The 27698-nt window shown below is 38.8% G+C and overlaps 1 protein-coding gene across 9 annotated transcripts in view; it reads left to right on the top strand.

The window, feature by feature from the left end:
- The window catches only part of CHID1 (chitinase domain containing 1), a 139430-nt gene that overhangs the window by 100349 nt on the left and 11383 nt on the right, over window positions 1–27698 (top strand). The window contains exon 11 of one of the 9 annotated variants that reach the window (XR_005934074.1): window positions 19468–19935. The exons of the other annotated variants lie outside the window; for them this stretch is intronic. The gene's annotated coding sequence lies outside the window, so the exon portion shown is untranslated. The remainder of the gene's footprint in view (window positions 1–19467; window positions 19936–27698) is intronic. 9 annotated transcript variants of the gene reach the window in all.

Here is a 27698-nt window from a genome sequence, read left to right as displayed (position 1 = left end):
CTTTCTTACTAATTTCTAATATCTGTTTGACTTCTTGACAACTGTTGCATGCTAGACTGATGCTAACGGAGAGCCACCTATAGAAACACCAAGGTCATTTTTCTGGGTGATAACAGCTTATTCAGAACCAAGACCGTACTTTTCTCATAGTTATTATTTTGCATTTATTGGCATTAGATTTTGGTTGCCATTGTACTGCCACATAATTCATTATTGTGAACTTCTGCAACTCGTTTCAGTCAAGTTTGGTTTTAATTGGCTCTGAATATTTTCATATCATCAGCAAATTTTGCACCCATGCTAATTGCTTCTTTTTCAGATTTTTATGTATATAGATTGAACAGCAAAGGTCACAACACAGTTATTTGTGAAATGCTGTAGCTTACTGCTTTCTGTTGTAAAAACAACCACTTACTATTGCCAGATAAAAAGTCCATATGTCTACTAATTTGATGGAAAAGCCTTATTCAGTGTAGAACTATGGATTCCTACTGGTATCTTCTTTCCATCTTGAGAGGGTTTGAAGTCAGAAAAAGCCAGGCTTCTGAGATGTCAGAAATATAAAATTATGGCAAAAGTTCATACAATAGCTGTTCTGCCTTTCATTGATGCATCAGTATGCCCCATATTATTTGCAGTCTGCCTTTGCACTGCCCTTAGTAGGAGATACATGCCTATGTCTTTTGGTCACACAGATTTGTCTCCTTAGGCTGAAGCAGTTGTTGCCTTCCAATTCTGTAATTTGACTTGCTCACAATTAAATCTACACATGATGCTCTGCTCCCATTTACCTGCTGACAGAAGATGAATAGCAGAAAATTGTAGGCTGATGGGCCCACGCATTACAGTTCTTGTAAGTGGCATCGCGTACCTGCTTGGGGGCTGAACCTGGGAATGCTCAGATCTCGCACAACACTTCTGCAGCTCTTTCCTGTATATGGGCTGGGCTGAGAACCTTGGAGAAACACTGCCCACCAGTTGTAGCTTTGCCATATTCTCTCTGTTGATCCCTCTGTAGACTGCAGGTCAACATGGAACTGGAAGTGACTGGACGGTGTGCAGTTATTTTCCAGCATTCCACTGCCAGCAAAAGCAAGTGACGCGCAAGTTTTGAGTTTGAAACACCTTCACTCCTCCTCAGGCTTAGTGCTGCAGAAGGGCATGAGCACCATCAGGCAATCTTTGAATTAATGAATTTTTTTCATGAGTGAATAATGCATAAACCCAGCTCTTACTCCCACCAACAATCCATGTTGTTTTGTAATGAAATATGCATTTCTTTTATATTTGAAAAACGTAAAGTACCTTCATTTTGTGGGTAGTGCAAAATTTATGATCTTCTTAATTATTCATTTCAATGCTTTTTTAAGTTTGTAGGTATATTTAAATGACATGCTAGATGACCAACCCATCCCTTACCAACCCTTGAAATAAAATATGATAGATTTGGAACTCTTAGGGCCTGAGCCTTCTCTTTTCCCAGTCACTTTAGATATGAGCTCTAGAGTCTGCAAGCTAGGTTGCCCAAAGCATTTGGGCGCTTAGTTCTTACTGAAGTCTTCTGTAACGAAGGATCTTAATGGAAGTGAAACTTGTGAAGATGTTTGAGGATCTATGCTTCACCACTTGCAAGGCAGTGCTCAGTACATTAGAGGATCAGACCTAGCATGCAAGTTTTGTGTTACTGTGCCATGTGCAAATAGGAGATAGAAGCATTCAATTTCTGTTTCTCGGCCTTGTATATATACCTTTATAGTCAGTATTTTATTTATGTATTTTGATGAGGAGGATTTTTTTAAAAAGAACATTTGACATGGTGGAATAGAAATTTAGATTTAAGAAAAACCAGTAATAAATTATGATTTATCAGATCTGGATTGTTACATCCAAATGATAAACAAGAATAGCCATGTACTGCTTCTAACTTTCTTTCAGGGCTCCTGTATGAACGCAGCTATAGGTCCTATGATTTTGGTTTGTGCCATTTATATGCTTTATAAATTACATTTGTTGATGACAATCTAAACAGGACACGTGGAGAAAATTTGCACAGACTACCATTTTGAGTAATCAAAAAGTGAGATGAAGGGATGTTTATGTTTGCTTTTAATAGGACTTCAGGTTTTCCCTGAAAGAAATCCTCACATATATCTTTCAGACACTGTTTTCTAAATGCTTCAATTTAAAAGACTTGATATTTTTGACAATCATTTCTTTGGAGGCTGTGCATACTGGTTTTGAAACAGTCAATTGCAAACCACAGGATACAGTTCTTTCAGCTTCCTGAGCTGTCATTGCACCAGCCTGCCACTGCTCTCTTTTTCCTAAAATGAACCAGCTTGACCATGCGTATGCTCCAGCAACCACTCATTTGAAACTTATCCATGATGATTACAGTTGTTTTGCCTGAAATAACTTAGCAAGACAATTTGCTGGATTTAGGAGATAATACTGTACTTTAACTTTGTTGTTTACTGTTTTTAACAAGACTATGTTGTTTTCTGATTCAACTGTGTACTCCTTCAGTTAGCAAGATTCTTCCAGCGTGCTTGTGTTCCTCTCTCTCCTGCGTTGGACTTTGAGAACCTGAACCTTTGAGAACATGTCTTTGTTCACTTATTCCTGTACATCTGATTTTATGACACAAAGAAATACTAATTAAAAAAATTATTATTTTTTTTTATTGTAGTAATCTTCCTTTCACTCAATTTACTGTCACTGTAGGAAGGGAGCTGCCCAGTATTTTGATGTACAGATAGTTCAAATGCAGCAACTAATGCTGTCACAGAATGAGTGTTTAACACAGTGTAAGCAGTAGACTACAGTGTGTCCTCCCAAGTAGTTTCTTATTTCCCCTGAAATCATATTTAAATTCAACCATTGCCCAGTCTGACACATAAGTCTTAATAGAGCACATATTTACTTTTACAGGCTTCTCTTCTGCATTTGACCTGGTTCAGCTAGGGAGCATTCCACAAATCACTTAATTCTCTTTGCTCACATGCCTCTCTGGGATGGCCAATGCCAGAATGTCACTCATCAGCATTTTCTTTGAAGTATTTAATGTTCTGTTAGTGAATTAAAGCTGAGTTTGACATTCAGTGCATAGTGAATGTCTTGGGGGCCACTTTGAGGTACTACAACAAGGTTCTTGCTGTCCAGTTCTATTTTGCATCATCTGGGAGGCTTGCTGAGGATCAGACTTCCTTCCCTCTGCTGTAAAAGTGCACTAAACCAGACCCTTTTACTGTTCAACTCCAGCTGTGAAAGGCTTGATCAACAGTTGGTATCTTTTTCTTGAATGCTTATTTTAGAGATTCTTTAGTTGGCTATTTGTGGCCAAAGAAAAACTGTAAAGCTTTACAACCATCAAGCATCTTACCATCAAGCATCACCTCAGGTGCCTCACAATTTTTGCCTTTTTTGTGGGGTATTTAGCCAATTCCTAATGCCTTTGAAAAGAAGATAGAACGTAGCACAGTGCAAGCAGATAAATTGTTAGATTTAATTTTTATTTTCTGTTAAACCTTCTATACTGGGATTCTGTTTCAGAATTTTAACCAAAAATAATTCCCATGTGTCAATTATTGGCTCAGCTGGACCTCAGAGTTATATTATAATGTGCTCAGATCTGGAAAGACTGATCTTAGTATTACTGTGTCCAGTGTTGTTCTTGTTCTTTGTCTCCCAAGTGTTTGCTCAGTTCTTTCTAATGGGAGATGGTAGTGCTGATGTTTATTAGACAGCATGACTTTCCTGACTGTTGATTTTTCCAATGTCTTGTTTTACCTTTGGAATTTTTCCCAAGTTTCAAGGAGGTAGATGGTATTTCAAGAAACTAAGTCATGGATTTACTGAAGGGTAAATATCAATGAATGCCTGCAACAAGGAAACTAAAAAAAAACACCTTTCTGTAAAGATCAGTATCAGTCACACTGTTTTTATAGAATAGAATAGCATCATAGAATCATGTAGGTTGGAATAGACTTTTAAGATCATCAAGTCCAACCGTAAACCATAAACCATAAACTGTAAACACTGCCAAGTCCACCACTAAACCATGTCCCTAAGCACCACATCTACGTATCTTTTAAATACCTCCAGAGATAGTGGCTCAACCACTTCCCTGGGCAGCCAGTTCCAATGCTTGATAACCATTTCGGTGAAGAAATTTTTCCTAATATCCAACCTAAACCTCCCCTGGCACAACTTGAGGCCATTTCCTCTTGTCCTATCGCTTGTTACTTGGGAGGAGAGACCAACCCCCACCTCACTACAGCCCCCCTTCAGGTAGTTGTAGAGGGCGATAAGGTCTCCCCTCAGCCTCCTCTTCTCCAGACTAAACAACCCCAGTTCCCTCAGCTGCTCCTCATAAGACTTGTGCTCCAGACCCTTCACCAGCTTCATTGCTTAGTTGAGAGTATTTTCTAATGGTTGTTAGCTTGCTATTTACATACTGCAAGGAGTTTTAAATTATTTGGCTTATACAGATGGAAGAACAGGGTGAAATCAGACTTCTGACAATCAGGGATTGCTGCTGAGTCTTTTGTGGTCCTTTTCTATGTTAAAAAAATTCCAGAATTTCTTTATGAACAGTACATACAAGTTAGACCTGAGTCTCTTTATGTAAGCCTCTAAAAGAACCTTGGAAGTACTTCCTGTGGGTATGATATTCAGTCTGAAGTTTCAATGTGTGTTATAAAAGCAGGTGTAACTTGCTGGGGATATGCCATGTTCACAAATGACTTGCCTGTAACCATAAAAGAGAGGTAGGAGCAGCAAACCAGCAGCAAAGTGTTTAACTCTGATAGCTGTCCTATGTGCTAACTCCTAGATCCCGCTCCCTCAAGATTTACTAAACTGATTCAAGCAAAACTTGCTCTCAACATCTAGTTCAGCCTTGTAAAATCATCATGAACTTCAGCAAGTTTCAGCACACAAACTAGGTATTAATGTTTCTTATGAGTAGTATAGCGAAAAAAGGTATTTTATTCTTCTGTCTCTACAAATATAATCCAAATGTAAATTGAGTCATTTTTGTTCACATCTGATATGAAACAGAAATTGAAGACTGATAGTTTTGTTTTGTACTCCATTTTTCATACATGCATGTATGTATATTGCCTTTGTTAGTATTGATATTTTAATAACCATGCTTATTGGTATTTTAGTTATCTTACAATCCTAATGTTTCTGTGTTGGTCCTTATGTCTTATATACAGTTCATCTTTCCTTAATCTATTCGGAGTTCTGAAGATTCTTACAATTTTCAATCTCCCAGTTCTATCCTTTCCTGATCTTTTTCCTCCTTTTCCCGCTGTATATAATCTCCCTCCACAAGTTTCTTCTCTCCTTGATTACAAGCTAGTAATCCCTCCTAGATTACTACAAACGTAATGACCTTGGTTTTGTACCGTGCTTTTCTCTGTGTTTGTACACATTTTTTTCAAAATTAACTACATGCAAAATTTAACTCAAAATAATTCAGTCACACTAACTGTTTTCTAATACATGCTTGGTTTACTAATCATCCCAATTCTTCAGTTCTTCCAGAGGTTTCCCAAGGCATGCTTATTGATTTGTGAATTTTAGCATAAAAAACCCAATCATTTTAAACATAAGGTTGAAGCATCTCACACATTCTTAGAACTAGAAAATGTATATTCTTTAAAACTAAAAAAGCACTTGGAGAAGAATCCTTAAGAGATCTAGCAAAATTCTTATGAGAAGAAGCTAACATTTTATGGAATACTTTAGAATGTAGCTGGAGCTCTGAGAATCAAACTTGATTTTGTTTAAAAACAGGTAGAAGGAACAGGAGAGAGAGAGGAGTGTACCATTACAATGACATCTGTACCCTGCCATATTTCACTTTGGTTTTTTGCAGAAGACTCAGACTGAGCACCAGCAAACAGTGACTCATATAAATACCTATTTGATTTGCAGAAATAAACAGGAGTTCTAAATTCAGCAAAAATATTTAAGCATTGCAAAGGTAGAACTAGGTGACTGAAAACTGCAGGAATCTTAAGAACTTGGGATAAATTAAGGAAAGATGCATGAAAGCAAGCATGTATTAAGGCCCTTATCAAATGAAGTTAATTTGCAGAATGAAGTTAGTAACTAATACATTTAGGCCAAATTATTTCTATCCATGAGTGGATAAACTTAATTTTTAAATCAGTGGTATATGTACTCATTTATTTTACAATAGAGCATATCTAAAATATACACTACTGCGCTTGCCCTGGATGTTTTAAGTTTCCTAGAAATCAGATTGCCTTCTTGTAAGTATGAAATTACTCTTTGAAATTACTCTTTGACCCTTTCTGTGGAGCTTTTTTTCTGAATTAGAAAGTTTGTGTCTTTCTGAAACAAACAAAACAAGTAAGTGTGCTCAGGACCTACTTAAATTATTTTCCCTGTGAAAAAAGTGAAATATGTATTTTATATTGTATGTGAGCACATGCATTTTCTATATAAGTTCTGAATTTCGTAGAATCTGAAAGTGTTATAAGCTTACTGAAAATGTCCCTCTTATTTATGAATTAATACAGAACTTACTGGAGTGCCAAAAGCAAGTATTTCAGGTGTCCTGCTGTATCACCATTGTTCTGTGTATTATGTTTCCAAAGGTGAACATTTTTCTCACTTTCCTGTAATGCAGCTAAATCTGACTTTTCACCTTTGTTTTGTTTGAATTCTGACACCGTTTAGCAATAGAATCAAATTCTTACATATGCATATTTAGGATACTCATCTCCTGGGATACAAGTTATTATTCAGGTAATAATTCCTCATAATAATTGTAACTTAATTAGACTTGACACTTGGCATATAGTGTGGCTGTTCATAATGGACTTTTAAAAATGCAGTAAGGAGAAGAAAGGTAAAGATACACTGCATATAGACTGTAAAAAACAAAACCAACCAAAAAACCACCACTGATAATTCTTTTAGTGAGAAACATTTTTAAATAGTGTGGTGTATTTTAGTTTGGTTCTGGAATACACTTTTTAGTCAGTCTTCCGTATCATCTCCCGTTTCTGTTATTTTAATTCACATTGTAGAGCAGTCTTGGAATATAAAAAATGCTGAAATGGAAGCTGAGATGCATGAGTGCATTTAGTTCACTCTCCTTGTGAACCTTGAGTCTGTGAAACCAGATTAGGGCTAGTCCAAAGTAACTCCTCCTGAAACACACACTGTGTGAGCCTCCTCAACACTAATTGTTTCACTATACAAATTTACACAGAGGAAGGAAGAGTCTATTTTTTCATTGAAGCAACTGTGTGCAGGATGTTGATGTGTTGGTGACAATCCTTGTAAAGAAATCATATTGTGGGGGTGTGTGTGGAGACCCAAGAAAGGCAAGAGCTTTGGTCTGAGGCTCTTTGCCTCTGAACTCATGACAAGAACAAGGTGACAAGGCAGTCGGCATCCCTCATAGCTCTGCTCTGGAACATGGTTAGATAAAATACTAAATTACTTCATGGTAATCTTCTACATATATCAAAGCAAGTTAGCCCTTTGACGTTCACAGATTCCAAGTAATTTTAAGATTTGTATGTGTTCTCCCCTCCCTGCCCTTAATACAGGATTCCAAAGAAGAGTAAAGTATGGTTTGAATAACCGAATTCAAATATACAGCCCTTTGTACCTATAATGCAAAAACTTCAAATACTTTTTAATTTTGGCTTCTGCAGTGAATTTGGTTTACTACATCTATTTATTTTTACTGAGTGTATTTACAAGTTATCATCAAAGCTCTCAAACTTACCCAAAGACTAAGCAACTTTGTTGTTTAGATTGAAATCTGCTTATAACTTTATCTAAGAACATGCCAACCTAACTACAGACTCTTGAAATTTCCATGGCACCTATGAAACTTCATCCTTATTTAGTTTCAACAGAAGGAAATAAACTTCTTCTCTGAGTTGGAATCTAGTAACAACCTTGGCTGTTACCAGTGCAGACCCACGATTTTTTACAATGGCAGACTTCTGTTCCTGTGATGATTTAGAATACATCGCTCTTGCTGGTGACATAAGTTAACATCTCTGCCTTCTCCTCTGTGTGGAAGATGAGATACTCAGAAGGTTAATTGGATAATGCTAGTGAGGCATTTAGAAGATGCCAGAGCATTATGAAGATAAGAGTTATTCCACCTGTCCTTGAAAAAAATCTGAGGAGACCTTTGACAAATAATTGTTCACACTTCTGAATTTTTCATAATTTTATAGAAAATTCTGGAATGAGTAAAGTAGTCCTTATGTACCTGTAAGATGTATTTTATAGTATTTTCTCCATTAGTGAAAGCTTCTATTTTGTGTTATGAGAAAGCAGCTTCTTAATGACTAACTGTCTAACCAGGTTATCTTGCATGATAAATCAAAACAGCAAGGTTCATTAGCCTTCATAATGCTTTGGAATACATAAATTATGGAAGTTATTAGTATGTTTTGCATACAGTGATTGCATAGTTATATTAAAATACACTTTCAGTGCAAAGTTAAGCAGTCAATTAGTCAAGTTTAAGAGGTGCTGAAGTTAAACTATTCTCTGCTTGCATTAATGAAAATCATCATCTTAGCTATTTTCAGAAAAAGATGTAAAGCTCCAGTTTCAATTTTTCAGTACTGGCCCATGCAGAAAGATTCTTTCTATACATGAGGACTATATTCTTCAGTGTATGTGGGGATGGAGTGGAGTACCATCAATAATAGTATCCTGCAGTCTAACAGATCTCACCTCTGAGATGTGACTTTCCATTCTTGACTAATGAATGTATTGCTTTCGTAGTAGCTGTGAAAATCAAACTGAACAGCAGGTCACATGGTCTTCTATCCCCCTTTGAAAATATTTTAAGAGGCAAGTCAAATAGTAGTCAATGCTTGTTTAAATAGTTGTGGAAATCCTAAGCCAGTAGACTTCAGTACTGTGTGGAAAAATTGAAGAAGTTTGTATTACACGTAGCTGTCTTACCTATCTGTGGAATGGCAATAACATTGGAGGTAAAATGTAATGTCCCATATGCATCTGTTTCTAGCAAAATCTGTTTTGTGTGTATAAGTTGTTTTTATCCCTAATATATTTCTTCAAAACACTTTTAAACACTTCTTTGATCCTTTTCATTTATTTTTTTTTCTTTAAATATGGTATACGAGTCTCATGATTAATTTTGACACTCTTGTTCTATCAGCTGTTCTTCCGTATTAATGCTGGAGTGGTAAAGATGGTGATAGTGCCCTAATTTTCACCTGCAGTTCATACAATATGTCCTCCTAAGAGCTTTCATGTGAAAATATTCAAGTATGTTATACTGAAATACTTTGTAGACTTTAAGATATGAATCTTTAAAACTCCATGTACATTTTAAGAATGAAATAAGCTTAAATTTATTTTTAAAATATTTAGTTTTTATTTAAGATTTTCATTAGATATTTTAAAGATTTATTTTTAAAATATTTAAAATCTTTTGAGAACAAAGCAAAACCTTGAACATGTTTTTTTTTATAGAATCAGAATGATATGCTTAGTAGTAGACACACAATTCTACTTGTAAGTTCCCTGAGATGCATCTGAAAATCAAATTAAACAGCAAAAAAAAAGCTGTCGCTGAATATACAATGAAAGATAACTAATTTTGACTCTTAAGTAAACATTTTGGGTTTATTTCTATATTTTTATCTTCCCTTAAATGTTAATAAAATATCTTAATGTTTTAAGTAGTTTCTTAATTTATGATTTAGCTAAATTCTCTTTTGGAAATATTTGTGGAAGCAAATGCAAGTATTTGTGTTCTGCTAACACTGACTAGCAGAGAAGCAGAGGTAGGTTTTGCCAGTTTGTTCAAGGAAGGAGAGATATGATTGATTTGATACTGGCGAAATGGTAGGTGTGTGTGGCTTTCTAAAGCACTTGTGAGTTTTGGGTTGACTCACAAGTGGTTTGACTTGCTAAAGAAGTCATAAGGTCAAAAAAGCTGAAGGTGAATATTAGACATCAGTCAAGAATTTTTTTCTGTTATGTTTGAGGTTGTAGTTAGTGACAGATAATACAGTTATAAAATTCTAGTGATTTCCATCAATTTTAATTATTAGAGCTGAACCTTTTCAAGAAATGATTTAGCCTCTGGGTAAAACCAAACATGAATACCCTGTCTTAGCTTTAAATCTAATTTTGAGTATCCAGTAACTCAAATGAAAAGGTAAGAAAACTTGGATATGTTACTTGTATTTTATTATAAACAACATAGATCTATTTGCTGGAATGAAACAGTATCTCTGGTTCTGTGAAGCTCATGTATTGTCTTTCTGCACTCAAAATTATAGAACCAATTCTTTACAGAACGATATTTCTGTATCTGTAAAAATTGAGCACCTTGCTGAATTCCTTTTGAATTACTCATCCTTTCATTGTGTTAAAAATAAAATTTGAATCTGAATGATTGACCAAATTCAAATGGCGATAATTTGCATTAGTTATAAGATAGAGCAAAGTGCTCCTGAAGTTACACAATCTTGTCATATAATATACTTCCCTAAAACTGCTCTTCCGTTAACTTGGTAACTTCTTAGCTTTCACTTTCCCCCTGTGACCAGGCATCCTGTTGTGGGACACAATAAAGATTATGTGGAATCATGTAAAGAAATTTCAAGAGATCTGTCTTAATTTATTTTTCTCTAGACATCTGCTAATGCTGTTGCAATATTTCTGAAGAAGTATTTATACATCATGTCATATTTAGTTGCTGCCCTTGTAGGAAGAAGTGACGTTTTTATTTTACAAAATCCCCACAATTACTGACTGGATTGGTATTGCTTATGTCTAGTTTAATTTATAACATTATCCCAGACTTCTGTCTTTCAGAGGAAGAATTTGTTTCCAAATAGATTCTTTATTTGAATCAGTAGCCTTCCCACCTCTGTCTTAATTGCTTAATGTTTATGCATCATCCTGAAGTGTGAAATGCTGTGACAATTTGATGGTTTTATGAATTCTTTCATCACTCTCCTACTCAATATGTTCTTATTTTATTGTAGGTACAACTTGCAACAAAGATGATAGGTTTGAAAGTGGGGTTGCAGTTCAAAACTGTTCTGCTATGGGAGGACATTCTGTAATACCTGCCAGTCAAGTTCATTAAATTATGTTGTTATAGCAAGTGGTTAGCTTCTTCCATACTTAAAATATCTTGTGTCAAATAATTAGCACTGCTTAATTGTATTTTATTGCAAAAGAGGCAAGTAATTAAAGAGGTTCTTGCAATGGCTGTGGGGCCAGAAAGAGTCAGAAACTACTTGTAATTGGAATCTATTTTGTGAATATAAATTAATAGGTCTAATAACCTGTCTCTTCATTCCCCAGGATCCAACAAAGTATCCAGCATATTTGAATTGCTGTTCCTTGCTCAGAAACATTGATGGATTAAAAATTAGCTCTTGGCCCCACTCTTTTTTTTCCCCTTTGTGTCTTCTTGTCAGCTTAAGAAACCTGTAACATGTATGATGTATTTAGACCTTCTCTGAGGCGATATCCACATAGACAAATAGCCCTATAAAATCCATTTTGGCCTTTTTGGTGTGTTTCTCTGTATTTTGTCTGTCAGTCGTGTGCTGCTGCAGGTTCTTTTGGTTTTCCTCCTAGTTTGGTTATCTGCATGGAAACTTTCTGAGCATTTGATCAAAGACAGCAGTCATCATAATCCACAAATGTAGAGCTTTGGGGGGGAAAAGATTACTCACAACATAATATTTGGGATTTCAAGTCAGCAAGTGCCAAAATCAATCAGAAAAACTAGTTCAACTGATCCCAGTTATGGAATCAGAGCTTATTGAAAAGCCAAGAACCTGCATTTTTTTCATGGTCTGAGGAGGTAATTTTTCTTTTCAGGACTTCTGGATTTGATTCACCAACTATTTTTTGATGCTGAGTACAGAATCCATCATCTGGCAGTAATAGTTCTTTGCTTAAAGAGAAAACTGTGCCATCCTGAGGAGGGGATTGAAATAAAAGAGCTTCTGAAGTGGTGCAATAGTGATATTGTAGACTACAATGTGAGTAAAGCAGTACAGAGGTTTATTGCAATAGCTGCAATGGAAAATGAGAGAGAAATATATTACAGCTCTCCGCCTTATGTAAAAGTGAGCTCCATTAAAATAATACCCAGCAAAAGTCTTACCAATCCCAAACATAGGTCAGTAAGTCTTTCAGTGACTGCAGCTGGAACTTCCTCATCTAATCCAAGCACTATTCTCCATGTTATTCATGTTCTTGCATTGGAGGGTTTTGCAGTTTTACAGCTGACAGTTCCATCCGTTTCTCTTCATTTTCTAGCTTTGCTATCCTACTCTTTTTATGTTTTCTTTACTTATGAAGGTCATTCATACCTCATCTCTGTGCATGGGACTGTAGCACGAGCTTGTGATAATTAGGTGTGTAGGGCACAGGGTGTTATTCCCAGGTGGCACCTCTGCCATATGGTTTTGAAATGGCTCTTTGCAATGAAAAGTAAAGCTTTACTTCTCCCCTCAGGCCTGCCTTAAGGTAGAAAAGTTGGCTTCTTTGTGGCAATGAACCTACTCAGTATCTTGCCTGACTTAATTCAATGGAATCAATTTTTTTAATTAAAACAATCAAATGCTTTTCTTGAGCCTTTGAAAAAGGCAATGTTCACTGATGAAATAAGAAGAAAAAAGGAAAATGAAAACTTTTTTTCCCCAACAGTTGTTTCTAAATTGTCCTTTAAAAAAAAAAAAGACATTGTTTCTTCATTCCACATTGTATCAGTCTCTCTTCCACTATGCTTTAAGTAATTGATGCCTTGCAGGAGTTTTTGCTCTTTAATTTTGCTTTGGGCTTTCTGGGTTTGCTTTCTGTTACATACATATCCTAGTGTTTGTTAATATTTAACTTGTTTAGATTTACAATTAGTAAGTGTTTAAAGGACATCCTTCTTCTACTAATTACACAGCTGTACTGGTGATTACTTCGTGTGTTGGATGACTTGTGTAGGGAATGCAAAGTGATAGTATTTTGAAAGTGTTATTGCAATTTAATATATTTGCATGTGGAACCACTTCAGATGCATAAATGCCCTGCTGTTTAACTTCAGCAGTTTAGTAGGATAAATTGTTAACACTTACTGTCTGAATTTGCTCGAATAATTGCAAAAAGCAAACTTCTATCATCCAAATACAGCAAAAGGATTTATTTTCTAACTTCCCCAGATGCTAACAAAATTTTAGAATGTACACAGATCCCACATATGCTGTGGCTATAATTCCCCTTTACACTGTTCCTCTAAATCAACAATTTCTTCTGCAAACCAAAGATCCTTTGTGTACAGAGGGCTGTATAGCTGGTAGAGGGCCATAGTTATGGTTACTGCAAAAAGTAGTTCTGTTTAATTTAAAGATTAAAAAAAATATATACATACCTGTTAGAGGTAAAATAGTATTGCATTTTGAGATTTCCAGGTAAAAGGAAAAAAATGTGGTGGCCATCATTTTGTCCCTTGATTTGCACTCCAAGTGCTGCCATTTGATTTAAGTAACAGTTCTTTGGAAGTAATTTCCAATATATATATGCATATTGTTTTTTGCCTTTAAAATTTAGTCTTAACCTTAACAAATTTTAGCAGCTGGCACAGATATGTTTGTTCAGCAGAAAGTAAACAGATAAAAATACACAAATATTTGTCAGAGTTACAACAAAGATAAGGAAGACGTTCTGCTGGTTTTTCATGATGAAAAGTGCCAGGCTTTTCTTTAAAACTGAACACTGCCCCATGAATATGTATTAGTTTAACTAAATATCAAGAGATTTAAAATCCGTGTTCTCAAGTATTTACTTAACTGCCCTGATGAAGATAGTTTCTTGAAAGGGCATAAATCTCTACTGTCATTGGATAAAACATAGTTTATTACTTCATAGCCCATCTTCAATTCAAGTCATGCCAAAAATGGAGGAATTATATGCCATCCAGATTATTCTAAAGCATGTTAAAAATGTACTAACCCTCTGAGATTTGCATTATTTATGAGAGATTAATAGTAATTTGCATGAATTTGTCATCATTTTATCTTTTCAAAAAACAAAGGCTGAAAGTCTTATATTAGTTCTGTTGGTGTAAATCCAGAATAAATCTATATAACTGTGACTAAAACATGGTCAATTGAGAGGAGAAAAATCCCTCTGCCAAGTATGAAAAATGAAGTCAAAAGTCAGCAGAAATGTTCTTCTTTCCTCACTTAACTTGGTCCAAAAAGGTAGAAAAAAGTATATAGTTCATAGCTTCATAGGACACTGGAGGTTTGTAGAGTTTACTGATCTGCCATAGATTTTCCTTTAGTGTAGTTGCCTTCTTTAGTTACAATCCTCCCAGTCAGGGATTGAATTTATGATTCCTTTCATATGAAGGTAAAAGTATCTGCTGTATTGCACTTGATCATTTAAATTTATTACTGTGCATCTATAACTACTTCATGCCAAAAAACTATCCCTGAACTGTGTTTCTTTTATCTTACAGAAAGTGTTTGGTGTTCAAGTCTTCAGAGGTTGAACTTGAGACATGGCAGGTGATAATTAAAAGACATGGAGTGGTTTGAAACATTTTTCTGCTTTGTGAGAGCTAGGTTGAAATACCAAAATTTAATTGACGTGTCAGCTAATTAAAGTAAAAATTGGAACAAAAGAACCCTGAAAATTTTCAAAAACTGTGTGTGTGATAACCTGCAAGTCCTATTTTAGTCAGATTTGTCAGCAATGAGAATTTGGCAGATTAACCTTAGATGTAAGAGCAAAACTTGCTGGGCTTTGGTCTGGGCTACCTCTAAAAGTCAGAGAATACTACAACATGCTTCCATTTAGGAACATAACCTGAAATAGGTTTCAAAGGCATTAGTTCTAAGAGACCATGGGTAACATTTCTCAGCAAACTAGAGCAGCACAGTAAGATAAATAAAGCTTGAGGAACTCTGTAATTTCATAGCTTCTTTTAGATAGTTTATCATGATTGTTGTTACAGAATTAATTTTTTTTTTTAAGGAATTATTTAAATGCCGTTATTTTAATAAGTATTCTTGCATTTTGAAAGCATTTGCTACATACTTTTAAAGTGAACAGAAATAGGTACAAGTAAATGGTGGACATTTTGTGCTTGTTTGTCATAGCAGCATTGAAAATTACAGTCCTAGGGCTCTGATAGCTGGCAGTATGGCAGTGTCCCGGATGGAGGAAATAATACCATGAATTTGTTTGTTGGGCTGATATTAAGACCATTCTCAAAGGCATTTGATTTGTTGCATTCAGCAGGATGCTTGGGATCTCAAGGATCTGCAGCAGAGCTGCACAAGGCAGAGGTGAATGCTTCTTGCTTCTTGGACCGTTCTTCCTTATGTGCTTTATATATGTCTTACATGCCAAAGTGCAGAGCCACGGTAGCAGAGGCTGCTTTCAGGAGATTTCAAGGATACAGATTCCCACTGCTTTGAAGGGAGAGGGCTGTTCAACAACTGGATTACTTCTACGGTTTAGCATTTTGTATCAACTTCGCATTCACGGGTCATGTTTTACTGAAAACCCACTAGTCATGAGGCCAGGGAGGAGCAGGCAGAGAAACTGGTAGTGGAAATTGTAGGCCTGACATGATTGTGAGCTAAGGAATCTGAACACTCTTCTGGGGCTACTTCCAAGTGGAGACCTATGTCTGTGTGTCATTTGCAGCATCTTGTGACGCAGATGGAATCCAAATCGTGGTCAGCTTTCTCAGGCTACAGTCTCCTACTGTAGTTAGCTTTGTTTATCACCTGAAGTTCTGGTTCCTTGCAGACAACACTGCTTCTCTGCGGCCTAAACTATTTCTCCTGTTTCTGCAGAGAGAACAGAGTCAGCATTTCTCTCCTAAGGCTGTTCCTGACCTGGGTCAATTTTACGTACCCAGAGTCCCGCAGCCTGCAAGTTTTGTGCTCTGCCTGACTAGAGAAGGTCATCTGGGAGCTACAGTGCTAGATCTTCCCTTCGGTCACAGCATCCTTCTCCCATCCTTGGTGCCTTCTGCTGCTTGCACCCAACATATGTTCCCTTCCATTCTCCTTTGCTACAAAGTGTAACCTTCCCGTAACTGTGCCCTGCATGGGGCTTGGTCCCTGCCCATCTGTCTCAGCCCGGACCTTTTAGCAGCCCTGTGGGAACAGGGGGCTTGAGCACCTACCTACCTGGCACGGGCCTCGTGGCAACCATAGATGTTGTCCTCTGGTACCCCAGAGCCAGGTCAGACAGGGCTGAGTTGGGGGCTTGGAAGAACAGCTGTGCTGCTCCTTTCCTGACACAGGGTGAGGAAAAGATGTTCCTGCTGGCTTTTATGGTTGTTAAATCTGGCTGGCGACATTGCTGTTGACCTTGTGTTTGTATTGAGATGGTTTTAGTTCAGGAATGGTTGAAGAGAGATGCAAGAAGCAACTGGAAGAGTTAGTGATGTTCACTGGCATTAAGATCAGCTGACCTTTTAGGCAAGGATGGAAAAGAAATGTGATTTTTTTTATATCTACCTTTTTTAATGCAGTAGGCATAGAAGAATTAAGAATATCAAAATAGGTGACTGCACTCATCTTTCATTTTCATAGCTGGAGTGGATCAAATTTCATCTCCTATACACTGAATTGAGATCATCTGAATCTGAACTGGCTCCAAATCCAGTTTAACACAGTTTTTATAGCTAATCTTTGTACCACTGGATGAATATAGCTCATTTGTATATTTTGAGCAAGAGAAAAGTCTGGAAAGCTTTTATGATGTGTGTAAAAAAACCCCAACGAACACAACCTGACATGCAACAGAACTAGCATAGTTTTAGGTTTTGTTATTTACAGCTGAAGCTGAACAGCAGATACATTAGTGTATCTGAACTTTGTTCAGCCTCACATCCAAAGATACACAGCCTCACTTTTTCATATACATTGCTATTATGTCAGTTCTTGAAAGAATGGAACACAGTATTGTACTTAGAGTGATGTGTTTGAAGATGCTTCAACCTCAATCAAGTGTTACTTAAGCATTTCAGAAAATGTAGCCTTAAACTAGCAGTTTTATTTTCAAAGATTTTTTTTTTTTTTTAGGATGAACCTGCTCATTCTTGAAACAAGCCTGTTTAGTTTTCATCATGTTGAGAAGTAGTTTTAAGCAGAGACACTATGTCTCATCTCAGATTCTGTAGTAAGCTAGATTACTGGGTGAGCTGGAGCAGAATTTAAGCTTTTATGTCTAGGAAGGACTAATACTTCTACCATTACATGATGATACATTGCCTCATAAGAATTTATTAGGACCTGTGTTTCTTCTACGAAGGGTGGACATCAAGCTGCAGCAATGTCAGTGTGGTTGTCAAATGTCAGGGTCAAATGTCAGGTTTGACCCTGACTGAGGAAAGAATCACCTGTTGGCTTCTCATCAATGCATATTTTCAATTCTCCTTTAGACAGTCATTCTCTTAGAAGCCTGGAAGCACTTTTAAGTATTTCAGAATTCTGTAAGGATAACACTTCTGTGACTAAGCTTCTTGTCTTCCACATAATAGATGATTGTTAGGTAACTTACACATTATGTATATTTAATTTTGACAGCACAATTATTTATTTATTAACCAATATAATTAATTTAACCTTTCATTTACTACTCCTAGCCTCTAGTGGAAATTCATATGCTGAAATCTTTGGTGTTGAGATGATTCTCATCCTGGATTATGGAGGAAACTACCTTAGTAGATGGTGGGAGTAAACAATGCTTTCACTGCTCAGAGCAAATTCTGGCATTGCACTATAACATCTTCTGGTAGAGACCTAAAGAGGCAAGTGATTTTAAAAAAAAAAAAAAAAGTAAGAAAGCTGACATTTTCAGAATGGGAAGTTCTGCTCAAATTTTATATCCTGCAAGAAAGTAGGTACTTTACTGACAAAGTCTTTTGTGCTGAGTATTCTCCTTCATACTTTTTTTGCCCTAATACTTTTGTGACTGGAGTTAATAAAAATGAGATATTATTCTCCTACTTTTTCCTAGTATCATAGAAACATTACATTGATTTTAAAATACAGTATAAAATTACTACAGTATTTTAATAACTAAATGCAGATTGTATGATTTGTCATACAGTGGTATAATAAGTACCACTGTTGAAATGTCTACATATTTTGTTGAAACTGTCTTTTTATTAGTAAGGTAACAATATGTTTTCAACTCTATTTAGGACAATTTGCATGCATGCATAGGCTAAATATCTCACAAAATAGCACTTGGCTTTTGATCGGCTCTGCTAGGAATAGCTACATTGTGGTGGTGCAATCGAACACGTAAACTGCCACTTTCCTATGTAGTATAAACAAGCTATATTGTAGGATTTAGACAATATAGAACAGGTGAATCAACTTGGTTGTCAACAGAGACAGCATGGAGTACTCTGTGCTTGTATAAACAATGGTGGTTTTATCAAGCCATGTGGACAAGAGAACCTCTGCTGTGCAATGTTTTTTAATAATTGAGGAAAAGGGTTTTCTTATTCTTTTTAGGGGTGATGGTCATTAGTGTGTCCTGTAGGTTTTATGTTAGATATATCTGTGGGTTTTGTTGGTGATGGTGGATGGTATGAATTTGGAGGAAAATCAGTTTGTTTTCACAGTGTACTACATTTTAGAGCTGCAGAACATAGTCTGACAATCTGCTTTAAATGAGGCTTTTCACGTTGTCCCTGGTGTGTAGCAGAGACAGTTGTGATGGCTAATGAAAACATTTTTAATTATGGAATAGAAGTGTGAGAGAGGGGAAGATCTACTTCATATCAACTTTTAAATTATTAAATGATTTATATTAGACTGTTTTACACCTCTGGTGTTTTTTCTCTTTTCTACCTAATTTCAACTTAAAACAGGGAGGAGGGGGAAGATTCTTGCTTAGAAGTGAGCACATAGGGAGAGTTCTGTCTGGTATAGCTCATAACTGAAGTGAGTCAGAAAAAATGTTAACCTTGAGGTGACCTGTTTCCTAATTCGAGAGAGAATATTGTTACTCCTTGTTTGCCCAGTAGCATGCCTACTTGGTATTAATTCCATGATGAATACCAAAGACAACGTCAAATTTTTGTTGAATAGTCACATTTTCTAAAGTGTGTGCAAAGGCAATCAGGGCCAAATGAGGATGTTCTTATTGAAGACTTCAAATTGACCAATATATGGAGTTAATTAAAAAAATACTAAAAAAAAAAAAAAAAAAAAAATCCTTTGGCTGTGGAACCTCTAGCCTCTAGCTCATAGTAAAACTAAACTTTTTTTAGTATGACTAAATAGACTAGTTACTTGAGGTAGTCCGTAACAGTATGCTTTATTTCATTTAGTTGTCTTGTGCTTTTCTGTGAGCTTGCTTGAATCCTGCTTTTTGTTCTAGCACTCTACCATTAACTTGTCTTCCGCCTGACAGGAGGGTGCCCTTCAGCCAGAGCAGAAAGAGAAGTCCAGATGATAACACCAGGCTTTTAAAGGCAACGAAGTCATTCTTTCAAGACAGCAAAAGCTGCCAAAACCAAACCCCACTATAGATAGTGACCTGTCATGCTAGATTGGATAATTCGGAAAGAAAAATCTGTCTAACTGAACAAATACAAGCAAAAAGATTGGCTGATACTTTAGCTAGAAAATTGAGACTTGGCAATGGTCAAGAATGACAAAGATTTCTGATAGAAAATACGCAAAGTTGATGCATATGAACAGAAAGCAACTTAGTAAACTGTTACCATAAATAATTTGCACTGGAAAAAAAAGTTCACATTTTGTAGCCCCGGGTGTCTTGAAAAATAGAAGAACAGAACAACAATAACAACAAAAAGTATCATTACAAAATAAAATGGAGCTGTGGAACAGCAGTGTGTTATTGAAGATATACAAACAGGTATGCAAACTTTCTGCCTCAATCTAGTTATGTCTCCATTGTCTGAGAAGTATTTATTGGCTTAGAAATACCTTGTTTTCTTTAAGGAGATTTTAACATGTTCTTCTCATATCTGTCAGTTTGAGTCAAAACCTTAAATATATAAATGTTCACACCTTCTTCTCCCTTGTGAGTACTTCTATTCTTTGATCAATATCTAACTGTACCTTTGTTTTCTTTTTTGTAAAGAACCACCATTTTGATTATATTGAGAAAAGTTAGCATACACTAGAGTACTTTCAGCTGTAGTCACAGTTCGCTAGGGTAATTTGCTAGCATACCGTTGTGTACACTCTCAGATGGGGCTTTTTCTTTATAAAACCTCTGTGAAGTTAAATGGGAATGAGCACTATTTACGTGAAAACCTGTATACATAGAAATGCTGTAATGTTTGTGCTTTCTTCTGTAGCCGTAGTAAGGCACTGAAAGGTTTTAATGCTCATTGTTTCCCTGAGACAAGAGCAATAAGAGGACGCTTCTGAAAAGCTTGACATTGTCTTCTGTGTCTCCAGAGTTCTATAAAATAGGAATATTTGGCTGCCTCTCTGCAGTTGTGTCCACCAAAGTATTATTGTTTCTAAATTACTTTGAGAATGCTAAACAAGGTGCACTTTTGAAGAGCCCGGAGTAATGGTAGAAATGTTGCTGGGGTTCTGCTTATTTTCATTGGGCTGGTGCATCATGGCTTGGCTTGGGCATCATGGCAGCAATAGGTTTGTGTGAGGTTGGTGGGGAAGCATCGAAAAATGTCATCTGTTAAGTCAGTGATGAAGTATTGTGGAGAAATCAGTGAGAATGACTTTATAACACTTACTGAAAGCAGCACACCTACAGAGAAACTACTCTGTTGGAAACCTGTTACTATTAAAATAGTAAAAATACTATTATTGCCTTTTAAAACTGACAGAGCAAAGGTGCAGGCAACAACAGAGAGAAGATTAACAGAGAAGGATGATGCTTGCTTATAGATTTTTCATTCCTAGGCTGCTACTTGGATACTTCCACAGCTTTACCCAAGACACCCCACAGTAATGAAAGTGAACAGATTGGTGTCTCTCTGCAAACTGTATTTGGTTTTGTTTTACATGAAATAATCTAAGGATCATAACAGAACTATTTTTGAATAACATACCCTGCAGACAGAATACATAAAGCTTCTAGAGTGTGTTCTCCACTCAAATGCATAAATCCTCAAAGTAAAAACTGTTGTAATGTTAGTTAGTGTGTTCTTTTGATTCTTTAGAAGATAGGTAGCTGTCTTTTTCTTGGATAACCTATTTGCTTTTGAAAGAACTTGTGGGATTTGTGTTAATAAAATACAGATTCTTTAATGTGCAAGAAAGGGATATAGTGGTGTACAACTTTACCACCTTTTAAAGTTGCAGGTTTATACTTATATTTTGTACATATGGTGCTATTGAGTATTGAATGTTGAGAGGACATGAGTAAAAAGTTGCTTAAGTGATCCTGATGGGACCAGTGTGGTGAAAGCTTACTTCATTGTTCAGTGTATTACTGACTTTTATTACTGCACACTATGTAATACTATATATATATATCTACACACATATATAATATTATGTTATTAGTGACTCTGCAGCTAGGTTTTTCATAAATTTATGCATGCTCACAAAACTATTTTAAAAACTGGTTCCATCACTACTGCACTTTGCTCAGTTTTATCACAGTTCTTTCTTGCTTGATCTAAGTGATTCTTACTATAGTACTACAGATATAGCATATAACAATTATAGTAATGATAACATACAGTAGCAGGGTTATATAGCAACTAATATCATACAGTTTAATTCTGGCTATTCTCACCTAAAATTAAGTCCCCTTGAGGCACACATCGGACTTCCCCATCTTTTTGCATCACCCACCAAGTGCACCCAAGCCCTTGAGCAAAAGCAATCCCACGAATGGGTTTACCTTTGCCTGAGGCAGGAATAACCCAGACTGTCTTCCCTAACGTATTTTTTATGTGCACTATGGGGACTTTATCCCCTTCTACAGTACATAAAAATTCTGACTGGGCAGGGCCACCCCGATTGGCAGATCCTCTGGTATTGACTAACCAGGTGGCTTTTGGTAAATGTGTATCCCAATGGTTGAAAGTTCCACCCCCCATTGCTCTCAATGTAGTCTTTAACAGTCCATTGTATCGTTCAATTTTCCCAGAGGCTGGTGCATGATAGGGGATATGATACACCCACTCAATGCCATGCTCTTTGGCCCAGGTGTCTATGAGGTTGTTTCGGAAATGAGTCCCGTTGTCTGACTCAATTCTTTCTGGGGTGCCATGTCACCACAAGACCTGCTTTTCAAGGCCCAGGATAGTGTTCCGGGTGGTGGCATGGGGTACAGAATGTGTTTCCAGCCATCCGGTGATTGCTTCCACCACTGTGAGCACATAGCGCGTGCCTTGGTGAGTTTGTGGGAGTGTGATATAGTCAATCTGCCAGGCTTCCCCATATTTATATTTCAGCCATCGCCCTCCATACCACAGGGGTTTTAACCGCTTGGCTTGCTTAATTGCAGCACATGTTTCACATTCATGGATAACCTGTGCAATAGTGTCCATGGTCAAGTCCACCCCTCGGTCACGAGCCCATCTATAAGTTGCATCTCTTCCCTGATGGCCTGAAGCATCATGGGCCCACCGAGCCATAAATAGCTCACCCTTATGTTGCCAGTCCAGGTCCACCTGAGCCACTTCAATCTTGGCGGCCTGATCCACCTGTTGGTTATTTTGATGTTCTTCAGTGGCCTGACCCTTGGGTACGTGAGCATCTACATGACGTACTTTTACAACCAGATTCTCTAGCCGGGACGCAATATCTTGCCACAGTGCGGCAGCCCAAATGGGTTTACCTCTGTGCTGCCAGTTGCTCTGCTTCCATTGCTGTAACCACCCCCATAGGGCATTTGCCACCATCCATGAGTCAGTATAGAGATAGAGCACTGTCCACTTTTCTCTTTCAGCAATGTCTAACGCTAGCTGGATGGCTTTCACCTCTGCAAACTGACTCGATTCACCTTCTCCTTCAGCAGTTTCTGCAACTTGTCGTGTAAGACTCCATACAGCAGCTTTCCACCTCCAGTGCTTTCCCACAATGCGACAGGATCCGTCAGTGAACAGGGCATATTGCCTCTCATTTTCTGGCAGTTTATTGTACAGCGGGGCTTCTTCAGCAAGTGCCACCTCCTCCTCTGGTGACATTCCAAAATCTTTGCCTTCTGGCCAGTCCGTGATCACTTCTAAAATTCCTGGGCGACTGGGGTTTCCTATGTGAGCCCGTTGTGTGATCAGTGCAATCCACTTACTCCACGTGGCATCAGTCGCGTGATGTGTAGAGGAGACCCTCCCTTTGAACATCCAGCCCAGCACTGGCAGTAGGGGTGCTAAGAGGAGCTGTGTTTCAGTACCAGCCACTTCTGAGGCAGCTCGAACTCCTTCATATGCTGCCAATATCTCTTTTTCAGTTGGAGTAGAGCGAGCCTCGGACCCTCGATATCCTCGACTCCAAAATCCCAGGGGTCGACCTCGGGTCTCCCCAGGTGCTTTCTTCCAAAGGCTCCAGGTAGGGCCATTCTCCCCGGCTGCAATATAGAGCACATTTTTAACATCTTGTCCTGTCTGGACTGGTCCAAGGGTGACTGCATGAACAATCTTCCATTTAATTTGTTCAAAGACTTGTCGTTGCTCAGGCCCCCATTTAAAATCATTCTTCTTCCGGGTCACTTGATAGAGAGGACTTACAATCAGACTGTAATTTGGAATATGCATTCTCCAAAAACCCACAACACCTAAGAAAGCCTGTTTCCTTTTTATTAGTCGGTGGAGACATAGCTGCTATTTTGTTGATCACATCCATTGGGATCTGACAACATCCATCTTGCCATTTTATTCCTAAAAACTGGATCTCCTGTGCAGGTCCCTTGACCTTACTTTCTTTTATGACAAAACCAGCTTTCAGAAGGATTTGGATTATTTTCTTCCCTTTCTCAAAGACTTCTTCTGCTGTGTTGCCCCATACGATGATGTCATCAATGTATTGCAGGTGTTCTGGAGCTTCACCTTTTTCCAGTGCAGTCTGGATTAGTCCATGGCAAATGGTGGGGCTGTGTTTCCACCCCTGGGGCAATCGATTCCAAGTGTACTGGACACCCCTCCAAGTAAAGGCAAATTGTGGATGACACTCTGCTGCCAGAGGGAATGAGAAAAACGCATTAGCAATGTCAATTGTAGCATACCACTTGGCTGCCTTTGACTCTAGTTCGTATTGAAGTTCTAGCACATCTGGAACAGCAGCACTCAGCGGTGGCGTAACTTCATTCAGGCCACGATAGTCAACTGTTAGTCTCCACTCCCCATTAGACTTTCGCACTGGCCATATGGGACTATTAAAGGGTGAGCGAGTTTTGCTGATCATTCCTTGGCTCTCCAGTTGGCGAATCAACTTGTGGATGGGAATCAGAGAGTCTCGGTTGGTGCGATATTGCTGCCAGTGCACCGTCGTGGTAGCAATTGGCACTTGTTGTTCTTCAACCTTCAGCAACCCCACAATCGAAGGGTCTTGAGAGAGACCAGGCAGGGTAGACAGCTGTTCAGTGCCCTCCGTCTCCAAGGCAGCTATACCAAAAGCCCATCGATACCCCTTTGGGTCCTTAAAATACCCTCTCCTGAGATAGTCTATGCCAAGGATACATGGAGCCTCCGGACCAGTCACAATGGGGTGTTTCTGCCATTCATTCCCAGTTAGGCTTACTTCAGCTTCCAGTACAGTTAACTCTTGGGATCCCCCTGTCACACCAGAAATACAGATGGGTTCTGCCCCTTTATAACTTGATGGCATTAGAGTACATTGTGCGCCGGTATCTACTAGAGCCTTATACTCCTGTGGGTCTAACGTGCCAGGCCATCGAATCCACACAGTCCAATAGACCCAGTTATCCCTTTCCTCCACCTGGCTGGAGGCAGGGCCCCTCTAATTCTGGCCAGAGTATCCAGTATTCACTTCTCGTAAAATTGTCTCAGAAGTCCCTTCAAGAGGATCAGAAATAAAATCAGCCCTTCTACTCTGTTTGGAAACTGGAGTGGCATTTTTCCTAGTAGAATCCCCTTTTGTGGTGGTTTTTCCTCGCAGCTCACGTACCCGTGCATTTAGGACAGAGGTAGGTTTTCCATCCCATTTCCTCACGTCCTCTCCATGATCACATAGGTAAAACCACAGGGCAGCTCGCGGTCTGTACCTTCTATATTCTGTCTCTCGGGCAGAAGAACGCTCACTCCTAATAGCTGAGACATTGGTCCTTACAGGTGGGCAATAGGACATATCATCTTTGAATTGCTGGAAATCCTTGGACAGCTTCTCCACAGCCAAAATGCAGGCTTGTAGGGAGGAGGAGAGATTTTCTTCGTATTGACGGAGTTGGTGAGCCACTTCATCCGCTGTCAGTGCCTCTTCGTCTTTCCAGGTCATTATTGCCAGTGAGTTGGCATAGGACGATGGTGCGCTCCATACAAACTTCCGCCACATGGGTCGTGTGCATTGGACTTTGTCTGGATCTTTGGGTAATTGTGGGTTGTCCGGGTCATGATGAATCGTCTCTAGCACAGCTAATTCCCTCAGATATTGGATACCTCTTTCCATGGTTGTCCACTTGCTTGACTGACATATAACATCTTCCTTAAAGGGGTACCTTTCCTTCACACTTGACAGAAGTCACCTCCAGAGGCTGATGGCTTGTGTTCCTTTTCCAATTGCCTTGTCAATGCCACCTTCCCTGGCAAGCGATCCCAGCTGCTTGGCTTCCCTACCTTCTAATTCCAAGCTATTAGCCCCATTGTCCCAGCATCGGAGGAGCCAGGTGTTAATATGCTCACCTATACGGCGGCCAAAACCTTTTCGCATATCCCGCAGCTCACTCAAGGATAGGGACCGGGTTATTACCTCTGGTTCTGCCTCTTCCTCCTGTTCCCGTGATGACCCTGGTTCACCTTCATCCTTTGCTAAGCAAACTGATTTTTTTGTATATTTCTTTTTCTGTACGGGGACAACTGATACTGGTGCAGGCTGGTCCGCTGGTTCAGTTGCAGTATCGCTCGCCGGGTTTTGGATAAACCGCAGTGTCTGTCGCCAAGGTTTGGGTAGCAGCAGTGCTCATCGCTGGGGCTGGAGGGACCTCAGTGCCCGTTGCCGAGGTTTGGGTAGCTGCTGTGCTCGTTGCCGTGGCTGGAGGGGCTGCAGTGCCTGTTGCTGAGGTTTGGGTAGCCACAGTTCTCGTTGCCGGGGCTGGAGGGGTCGCAGTGCCTGTCACCAAGGTCTGGGTGGCCGCAATGCTTGTCGCCAGGGCTGGAGGGGCCGCAGCGCCCATTGCCAGGGTTTGGGTGACCGCAGTGCTCATCGCTTTGTTGTTAGGTCCAGAGACCTTCTCTTCCCCTTGAGGGTACTGAGTTGTGTCGAACAGGGCTCGATAGGCATGGGCCAGACCCCAGCACATTGCAGTGATTTGTATCTCTCTCGAGCTGCTGGGGTGACAGCATACCTTTTCCAAATATTTTACTAGTTCTTCTGGATTCTGCACTTGTTCAGGGGTGAATTTCCAAAACATTGGAGGTGCCCACTTTTCTAGGTACTTGCCCATACTACCCCACACACCCTACCACTCATAATTATCCAGCCTCAGGGCAGACCTCTGGGTGATCTTCTTAAATAGTTGTTTAACCTTAAACAAGAGCTGAACCACATTCAGGAGCATGCTAATTCCTAGCAGTAGGGCTAGGACCATGCTGGTCTCAACATCCCAAGAGTATTTGAATTTTTCAAAATTCTCAAACACCATTGTAACTGGACTGAAGGAGAAAGGAGAGGGGAAGAAAGGTACCCCACCCATAGACTCGTTTTCCAAGGAGGAAAGGTAAATGGTATAATTGTTAATAGTTTCCCACAGATGGCTCCCGCAGTATAAAGGTGACAATGCTGAGTGCAAATACCAGATTACTCCCACAACCGATGACTTTATCATACCATAAACCAGTGTTATACCATACATCAAAGCGAAAACCTTAATCCACCTCCCACGGATGATAAGCAGCAGAACAGGGACTACATACAGCAAGCAAGGTGATACATAACAAAACTTTAAAAACCAGAGCAACGACTCTAAGAACACATAAATCAACATAATGACCAGCGAGTATTAGACCAATATAATGAATGCTTATAACAAATTTGTTTTAACGAGCTCTGGTCAGGTTTGTTGTTATCTCAACCCTTCGGGCCCCACGTTGGGTGCCAAAATGGACTGTCGTGGTTTAACCCCAGCCAGCAACTAAGCACTGCGCAGCCGCTCACTCACTCCCCCCACCCAGTGGGATGGGGGAGAAAATCGGGAAAAAGAAGCAAAACCCGCGGGTTGAGATAAGAACGGTTTAATAGAACAGAAAAGAAGAAACTAATAATGATAATGATAACACTAATAAAATGACAACAGCGATAATGAAAGGATTGGAATGTACAAGTGATGCGCAGTGCAATTGCTCACCACCTGCCGACCGACACCCAGCTAGTCCCCAAGTGGCGATTCCCCGCCCCCCCTTCCCAGTTCCTATACTAGATGGGACGTCCCATGGTATGGAATACCCCGTTGGCCAGTTTGGGTCAGGTGCCCTGGCTGTGTCCTGTGCCAACTTCTTGTGCTCCTCCAGCTTTCTCGCT

This window comes from Aquila chrysaetos, chromosome 16, assembly GCF_900496995.4.
Source record: "Aquila chrysaetos chrysaetos chromosome 16, bAquChr1.4, whole genome shotgun sequence".
In the NCBI taxonomy this organism is placed as follows: domain Eukaryota; kingdom Metazoa; phylum Chordata; class Aves; order Accipitriformes; family Accipitridae; genus Aquila; species Aquila chrysaetos.
Note: the sequence above shows the minus strand (reverse complement) of the source record. Positions and strands in the feature narration are given on the sequence as shown.